Here is a 9,956-nt window from a genome sequence, read left to right as displayed (position 1 = left end):
AAGAAAAGAAAAGAAAAGAAAAGAAAAGAAAAGAAAAGAAAAGAAAAACAGTTACATCTGGTGATAGGTACTAGTTCATGTACATCACTAAGCCAACTGCTGCATTGTCTAAGAATTTCATAGAAACTTCAGTGTATCTGAATGTCTTATACTATAACTGAAAATCTAGTGAGAACTTTGAATTTGGTACTAAAAAGAAAACTTGTCAATTGGCTGGGATGCTTTAATTTTAGTTACTTCCCTGGACTAAGTTTCTCTTCTCACCTCAAGCTTTATGCATAGGTAAAATGGAAACAATCCCTACCTCTCAGGGTTCTCAATAACTTTCAGAGACAATACAGGTAAAATCACCTAGGGCAATGTCTAGCACATGGTAGCTATAATCCATCCCTGCCCTCTGTGGATTTTCCTGGTCCAAATACATAGTTGAAAATTTAAAACACACACATAATACTCAAAATACAATGGACTGCTTGGTATTAAGGAAAATAAGAATTTAGGTGATTTAAGCTTTTAATTTTCATCAGATATTTTGGATTTGGATAGATTTTTTTTTTTAATCCCAGATAATCAAAATCAACCTGAGCATTTGCCTTGAATCTCCAAGCAGAATTTCTTGGCTCTTCAGAAGATCCTCTAGTTACCTAGTAACCACCTGCCAGCCCCAAACTAAAGAAAATTGGCTCTGCACTGGGCTAATTACCCAACCAGCCTGAACAATCTAAAACGAAGTCGGGAATAAAGGGAATTGTCAGCCAGAATGTTAGTGAATTATCCACAACAGGAGACCAGAGAATCCAAATACCACCAGGCAGTTATTTCCACGAGAATAAAATCACAATTTATGAACCCTGCAAATTATACCATTATTAAAACAAACATCCCATTGAGGCTATAGCTATCCGATAAATGACTTTATTGTCCCCATTGTTTCATCCACTGCAGCAAAGAGGTGCAAACTGAATGAGCAGTTACCAGAAGCAGTAATTTCTAGGAAATTACAATGCAGACCTCCATCTTAAAGCGCCTTTGTGTTGGGATGTACAAGCTCTAGAGGGGAAATGAAGAATCAACTGTTCTCCACCTGCCACCAAAGTCAAAGAAGCTGACAAGCTGGCAATGCAGAACTCACCAGTTTTCCTTGTTTGATCCTATTTGTTTTCTCCCTCAGCAGGTCATTCCTGAGCTCACCCAGGAGGAATAATCTTAACTAAGCAAATTCACTTTATTCACTAGGAAACCTTTACAATCCTCCAACCCAAATAAACACAGAAGAGACAAGAAACCAGCCCCTGGTTTCCTTGGCTCCCACAATACAAAATACCACTAGCTAGAGTACTGAGAACTACTGAGAAAGTACAAAATCATGGCACAGGCCCTTCCCATCAGTAATAAAGAAAAACGAACCCCCTTTACACCGTTGGCTTCACATACCTCAAACTGTACATTCAGACTTCGATGGGCAACCTGAGACACAGCATGGAATAACCAGCCTGCCCATGGAAGGAGGAAGGTGAAAGTAATTCCTTTGGTACAGCTCAATGAATGCACAGATACTCCAATTTTGGGAATGCAAGGAATGAAACCAGCATCATTGGGCATCTGTTATATGCCAACTGCTGCACATGGTGTTTCTAGTTCTCACAACAATCCCCTGAAGCAGAACACATATATCCCTTATTGAAAGGTAAGGACCTGAGACTTGGAGAAATAGCACAGCTTGCAAAGTCAAAGAGCTCCTAAAACTAAGGTCTAAGTTAAGGTTCTTTGATTTTAAATTTTTGGGGGGGAGGGTCTTTCTTTTTGAGACAGGGTCTCCCTGTAGCTCCAGTTGTCCTGGAACTCACTATGTAGACCAGGCTGGCCTTGAACTCACAGAGATCCACCTACCTCTGCCTCCAGAGTGCTGGGATTAAAGGCGTGCACCACCACGCCCAGCTGATTTTAAAATTTTTAAACACTCTTTTATTTTGTTTTTTTTTTTTTTGGTCTTTTTGAGACAGGGTCTCCCTGTAGCCCCAGCTGTCCTAGAACTCACTATGTAGACCAGGCTGGCCTTGAACTCCCAGAGATCCGCCTGCCTCTGCCTCCCGAGTGCTGGGATTAAAGGTGTGTGCCACCACACCCGGCTAATTTTTAAACACTCTTAATGAGTGGCTTTTGCTTTCTTTGTCCTACCTCTTAGTACTACCTAATAAAATACGTTTAAAAATAACTGCGATATGAAACCTCAATTCTTTTTTTTTGAAAATTTTTTTTTATTTTATGTGTATATGTGTATTGCCTGCATGCAGGTAAGTGCACCCGTGTCATGCAATGCCCGCGGTGGACAGAAGAGGCTGTCGGATCCCCTGGAACTGGAGTTACGAACAGCTGTTAGCTGCCATGTGGGTGCTGAGATTTGAATCCAGGTCTTCTTCGAGAACAGTGTTCTTAATCGCTGAGCCATCTCTCCAGCCCCTGAAACCTCAATTCTACATGAACCTTTCATGAACTTCTAACACTATGAGGCAGTTGTGGAATGATGTAAATGAACTCTGCGCTCATAAAATTCACTTTCAAAATCAAACTTATAAAGCAAAAACCAAACTTATAAAAGGAGTGATGATTATAACTCCCACATGAAAAACCTGAGGCTCAGAAAGATTTCATGATTTTATGATTTGCTCAGAGCAGAATGGAAACTAAAACACACAACTCAGATCACACGATCATTGCTTATGCAGCTTTATCATAATGCCAGGCTTAAACCTAGGCATAAAGAACTCAAAAATCTGCTTGGAGTTCTTTGTTTACTTATGAAGAACATCTGTTTAAGATGTGGAATTAAGAGCATGTGGAACACTGGACATGAAGGGGGCACCAGAAAGCCCCATCGGGTTTCAAGCTGCCTAAACCTAAACTCTCCTGCTTCAAAGACACTAGGAGTTGATTCAGGAGAACACAAGGTCTAGGTGGGGCTCTCAAGTTGGAAATGTCCTTTGGGAACACCAAATCAAAGCATGCTGGGAATACTGGCTTCCAGAATAGAGCATCTACTGTATGTTGAGCACTATGCTGTTCTCTGTGAACATTGCCCCTAATATTCCTATGTCTTCGGGCAGGTGGTAGGATCCTCACTTTACAAGTGAGTAAACTAAGGCTGAGAGATAAAGTGACTGAATCTTCACTAGTATGACTTCAAAACTACTATTAATCTTTGGTTGTAGACAGCACATCAATGGCTGCTTGGACTGGGGACAGAGCAGGAGGGAATGAGCTTTAAAGAGGCACCAGGAAAGTTTTGGGAGGTGATAAGTACGTGCACCATCTGAATTGTGGTGATGGTTTCATAGGTATATGCAGATGTCAAAACTCAACAAACCATACACTACATTTATATCATTTAAAAGAGATCAATTTTACCTCAAGCTATTTAGGGGAAACACATACACTCACTTACACACACCACCACCACCACCACCACCACCACCACCACCACCACATTTGCTTTTTCACTAACCAGTGACCATCCCTCCAGAATATCTACCCTTAACTTGAATCTGACTACATGGAAGCCAAGCCATTAAATTATTTTCTTATCCAACTTAGTTTTGAGTTTATATTAATAAAAGTCTTAAATACTTATGAGAGAATAAATTATCTCCAAACACTCTAGCATTTAAGAGTGTATTTTTATATAAACTAAATGTTAATTATAAATGCAACTTGGTAAAAAAATAAAATAGTAAAGGTTTTTGCATCACACAGACCTAGAATGAATCACATACTTGATTCCTAGTAGTGAATCTAGTCAGGTTTCTAAATCTGTGTTCAGTTCATCACATATAAAAATCAAAGCATTAATAAGCATGTTGCCTGTCTTAGCTCAGGTTGCTGTAAATGTCATGAATACTACAAACATTTATTTCTAACAAGTTTGGAGACTGAGAGGTCCAAAAGCAAGGTGTGAAGATCCAGTGTGGTGAGGGCTTGCTTCCTAGCTTTAGGGTGTACTCCTCTTACAGTAGAAAGCAGAAAGGAGGACAAGTTCTCTAGCATCTCAAAAGGACACTAGCCCCATCACGAGCATTCCACCTTCACAATCATGTCCCAAAGGCGTCACTTCCAAACACCACCACACTGAGGGTTTGAGTTTCAATATGTGAATCTGGAGAAAACACAGTCAACAGAACTATCATTTACAGGCATCCTACCATGTGTCAAATACTGAATTAAACACTTTATTTCATTTAATCCTCTCAATAGCTCTATAATATAAAGAGCTTATATCCTCATCTAATAAATGGAGAAAGTAACTTATAAAAAGATTAAATAACTTTAAAGTTCAAATAGCAAGTAAGCACAACAACTGGGATTTAAAGTCACTTTGCAAAATTACTGTGACAAATAAATTTGAAGGACATAAAATACTATCAGTGTTGGTATGGAAAAAAATGATAGAATTCCCACCCCATGCCCCCACACTGAGGATCAAATATAGGGGCTTGCCCTTTATCACTGAGACATAATCCAACTTGCAACTCCTTTTTTTATTAAAGATAGAAGCTCACTCTGTAGCCCAGGTTAGTCTCAAACTCATGGGCAATCTTCCTGTCTCAGCTTCCCAAGTGTTGGGATTATAGGCATAAACTACCATCTCCAGTAACCTCTATAATTTAAAGCAAATTTCTATAAAGAAATCTAGTATATTAAAAAGAAAAAATAGCCGGGCATGGTGGCACAGGCATTTAATCCCAGCTCTTGGGAGGCAGGGGCAGGCAGATCTCTGTGAGTTCAAGGCCAGCCTGGTCTACATAGTGAGTTCCAGGACAGCTGGAGTTACAGGGAGACCCTGTCTCAAAAAGACAAAAAAAGAAAAAATTATATTCCATAAACTCAATTTTTACTGGTTAAGGCTAATAACAGCAGGTACTTTACCTAATTTATCCTTATTTCCTAAGGTTATGATTTGTTTTACTGGAGGGAAAAATGAAATTCTGAAATGTTCAACAATATTCATGGTGGTAGAGAAAAAAGTGTGCCACTTGGATGCAAATGTAAATCATCCAGCAAGAAACAAAGCTCTTTCCAGTTCATCATCTTGCTATCCAACCCACAAAGAAACACATTTAATCTTTCAGAGACTATTTGTGAGGCACTTTAAATCAAAATTTCATGAGTTCCAGAGATAAAAGTCTTTGCCCTGATTCATGAGATTTACATACAAATATACTCAATCTTTTTCTCACTTGGGTAAGAGAATTGTTAAAAGATAATTATCAATGAATAAATGAAAAAACAAAATGCAAGAGCCAGGCAAGACAGCACATGCCTGTAACTATCCCAGCTAAGCTCAGGAGGTTGAGGCAAGAGGATTGCAAGTTCAAGGCCAGCCTGGCAACTTAGCAAGACCCTGTGTCTCAAAAAGAAGAGGGGGGAGGAGGGAGGGAAGGACAGTACATGTATGCACATTTGTGAGAGTTTTTTTGTTGGACTTTTTGAAACAGGGTCTCCCTGTAACCCCAGCTGGCCTGGAAAGCACAAGGATCCACCTGCCTCTGCCTCTCTGCCTCTGCCTCCCAAGTCCTGGGATTAAAGGCTTGTGCTACCACGCCCGGCAATATCAGTATCTTGCTCCATGTGTATCATCAGGAGCAACTTCACACAGAGCCTGACACTTAAGTAGACCAAATGAATGAACGCATGCATGTATAAATAATCATTCCTGATTGTTACTGACTCTAATCAGAAAAATACTTGTGAGAGTCATAATTTAAATCACCTTTCAGAAATGACTGAAGGTTTCATACAGCCATCATGAAAACCTCAGTTTTTTAGTCTTAATCGTTGCACAGTCCAGATAAGTCAAATACTACATGAAGGTTAAAATAATCAAATGTGGGGGCTGGGGAGATGGCTCAGTAGTTAAGAAAGAACACTGACTGCTCTGGCAGAGGACCTGGGCTCAGTTCCCAGATTCCACATAGCAGCTCATGGCTCTCAATTGCCTACAACTCCAGTTCCAGGGGATCCAATGCCCTCTTTTGTACTCCTGAGGCACCCACATCCATGTGGTACACATACATTCATGCAGGCAAAAACACTCATACACATAAAGTAAAATAAATCCTAAAATGTAAACAATCATATGCACAAACAGAATACTATTTTTTCTAGAAGTTAGAACTGAACAAAAGTTACTAAGAACTCTGGAAGCAGAAAAAAGAATGCTAAACTGAGTCAGAAAATCAGTCCTAATGTCCCAGCTTCTTCACTTACCAATGTGATCATTGGTTTATTTCCACTGAAATTCCAGGACCTGTCAAAAATCCAGTTCTTTCTGAATATCAATGGCCAGCTACAAGCAGAGAATACTAGAAAGCTGCATGAGACCCAGCACAGGGACCAAGGCACAAAGGACAACAGGAATATAATAAATAAATAAATAAATAAACAAACAAATAAGCAAAGAAATATCTAAGCCAATAGAAGAGCATGTGCAAAGGCACTGAGGTAAAAAGCTTTACACATTGGGGAACTATATCCACAATACGTTGCATGTGTAGGGAGTGCTAAGAGATAAAAATGTACAGGCTGAGGGGAGACAGTGAATGACCCTAGAGAGGAAGAGGGAGAAGAACCTGAACTACTTATCTTTTAGATACCAGATGAGGAAACTTGGACCTCAATTCAAAGGGTTCATGCTAACTCCTGTCTAGGAACCATTTCCATAACAATAACCTTGATTCCAAGATGGTCTTTCAGATACTTTCCTTTAGAATCAAGTGTTTCCCCCTTTATAATTCTGTAGCCTGATCAAAACATACTGACAGAGTCATAAACTGCCACATGAATACAGAAGAATATTTAAGAACTCCTCCTTTGCTTTAGAGGCAAAGCACTTCAGTGAAACACTGGATCTCCTTAGTAGTGGTTAGCACGGTCTGAAAGTTTTTCAAGGGGGTATTTCTCTCATTTAGTGACACCTTAATTGAGAAAGAACTATAAACTTCAACAAAATTTCCAGAATAATCCTGTGTTTCAACCAGAAATAAGACCACAAAGTTCTAAAAAAGTTTATGTAAATTCAAGCACAATGTTGTGGGAGTTCAGGTAGAAAGATCATTTGAGCCCAGGAGTTTATGGTCAAGCAGATCTCATCTCAAAAGAAGAAACAAAACCCTAATGGAGAATGAATGGTCAAGAAATCCATGCAAATACTTTCAGTTTGAGCTTTGCTGCCAAGAAAACCAAGTAAACTACACCAGGAAACAAATCACAAAGTATAAAAACTAGTAAAGTCCAATAGTTTATTTGTCAAATAAAGATGCTTGAAAAAACAAACTATTGCTCCTTCTTCATATTTGGAAAGTCACAATCGATCCTATACTTTCATTCCAGAAGGATAGGAATAGTAGCTACTGTTTAGAGAAATTAATATATGCCAAGCAACGTGATAAATTCTCTATATGAATTACCTCTATTTAATTCCCACAATCTAGAAATTATATACTGATGTTACTGCTCTGCTCTTTTTAAGGGATAAAAAACTGAAAAACAGATGGCCAGGCGTGGTGGCACACACCTTTAATCCCAGCACTTGGGAGGAAGAGGCAGGCAGATCTCTGAGTTCAAGGCCAGCTTGGTCTCCATAGCAAATCCAGGCCACCTGGGGCTACAGGGAGACCCTGCTTTCAAAAGAAAAGAAGAAGAAGAAGAAAAAAAAAAAACCCTGAAAAACAGAAAAGTGAGGTAACATGCCCAAGGTCTCATAATGAGTAAGGAAGTAAGCCAGAATACAATAGGTGTGTTATATATACCCAAAGAGATCATTAATAATCTAAGGAAAAACTATCTCATCAACTCTCTTCGACTACCTAAATATACCCTGTATATACAGAGTTTACTTTTTTTTTTGGTCTTTTTGAGACAGGGTCTCTCCCATAGCCCCAGCTGTCCTGGAACTCACTATGTAGACCAGGCTGGCCTTGAACTCACAAGAGATCTGCCTGCCTCTGCCTCCAGAGTGCTGAGATTAAAGGCATGCACCACCACACCCGGCTGAGTTTACTATTTTTTGAGTATATTATTATTAATATTAGCCTTTCCCCAAAGCAACAAACTGACCACATCCCAAAATCACCAGTATCAGCCACTGAACCCCTGCATACTTTACAGCACCAATATTGATACAATTGCTCAGAGCAATTAGGTTACATCCTTTGCTCTAAAATCTGGTTCACTCACTTAGCAGTGATTCAATTATTCAACAAAAAATATACTAAGGATCTGCTGGGTTCAAAATACCAAGGATACACAAGCATTCAATGAAACAGTCTACAGAAGGGGAGCATGGACATAGGAGGCATGAAAGTCTGGGGATAAATCCCACCCTAAACACTTACTAGTTTGTGAGACTGCACAGGCTCAACATCTCTGAGCCAATTTTTTCAAGTGTAAAATGAAATATTTACAACCACTCTAAAAGAAAATTGTGACGGGCCAGAGAGATGGCTTAGCAGGTGAAGGCGCTGAGCTTGATGATCTGGGCTCAATCCCCAGACCCCATATGTAGTTTTAAATTTTTTAAAGAAAATTGTGACATTTAAATACAACGAATGCTAACTCTTCACCAGGAGAACTAAGGTTCTAGGCTGTGTAGATGTGCTAATCAGAAGATAAAATTTTACTTAGTACTGACTAGTCTACCTCTTTCTCCATTCTCCTGAGCTCAATCACAGTGAAAACCCAAAGCTATTACACAACATCACCTGGCTATGGTTTTATCCACAGCTTTTTCTAAAGTACATGCTCAAAGCTTAGGATAGAGGAGACAGCATACACCTTAAGAGTGACTTTTATGCAAAGTTATGCAGAGTCCTCTAAATGTCACTTCACACATTTCTCCTACCACCAGGTGGAGAAGAAACACCAAGCCCAGTGATTTATTATTATTACATTTACTTATTTGGGGAGGGGCTCACTGATGCCATGGTACATGTATGGAGGTCAGAGGACAACTTATAGGAAGGAGTTGGATCTCTCTACGATGTGGGTCTTGTCCTCAAGTACCTTAACCCACTGAGTCATCTCACCAGCCCAGTGATTTCTAACATCCATAAAAAAATGTGACGTTGCCGGGCGTGGTGGTGCACACCTTTAATCCCAGCACTCAGGAGGCAGAGAAAGGCGGATTTCTGTGAGTTCAAGGCCAGCCTGCTCTACATAGTGAGTTCCAAGACAGCCGGGGCTACAGGGAGACCCTGTCTCAAAAAGACCAAAAAAAAAATAGGTGTGAAGCTAAACAACTCTAATGTCTTTTGGGTCTACCAGCCCAAAGAAATCACTGCATTCATGCTGCCTTTCAAAGGTTTTTTGTTTTGTTTAGTTTTGTTTAATATGTATTTTTATTGTATATGTGTAAGTATGACCCAATAGAATGTATGTATATTATTAAAAGGGAGCCTCCCGGCATGGTGGTGAACGCCTTTAATCCCAGCACTAGGGAGGCAGAGACAAGCCTGCTCTACACAGTGAGTTCCAGACAGCTGGGGCTACAGAGAGACCCTGTCTCAAAAAGACCGGGAAAAAAAAAAAAAAAGAAAGAAAAAGGAAGCCTCTTAGATTGGCTTTCACCATATGGTCTAGCCAGTCCAACAATGGCTGTCTTTATGCCATGTGTGTGCTTGGTGCCCACAGAGGTCAGAAGAGGGCTTGGATCCCTTGGAACTGGAGTTACAGATGGTTGTGAGCTACCATGTGGGTACTGGGACTCTAACCTTCATCGCAACAAGTGTTCATAACTGTTGAACCACCTCTCCAGTGACCAAAAATCTTTAATAAAGGTTTGACCTAACTACCTACTATCCTTCTGAGGGTCTAATCTTATAAACTTGACTGGATCTGGACTCATCTAAAAGACAACCCTCTGGACACACCTGCACAGGATTTTCTTGAAGGTAAGCTTACCTGAA

General features: G+C 39.9%; 1 protein-coding gene across 2 annotated transcripts in view; it reads right to left on the bottom strand.

Annotated features, from left to right (window-relative positions):
• Fam168a (family with sequence similarity 168 member A) overlaps positions 1 to 9,956 on the bottom strand; it is a 186,721-nt gene that overhangs the window by 159,367 nt on the left and 17,398 nt on the right. The window lies entirely within an intron of this gene.

Source organism: Nannospalax galili, unplaced genomic scaffold (genome assembly GCF_000622305.1).
Source record: "Nannospalax galili isolate Female #2095 unplaced genomic scaffold, S.galili_v1.0 scaffold686, whole genome shotgun sequence".
Classification (NCBI taxonomy): Eukaryota; Metazoa; Chordata; class Mammalia; order Rodentia; family Spalacidae; genus Nannospalax; species Nannospalax galili.
Note: the sequence above shows the minus strand (reverse complement) of the source record. Positions and strands in the feature narration are given on the sequence as shown.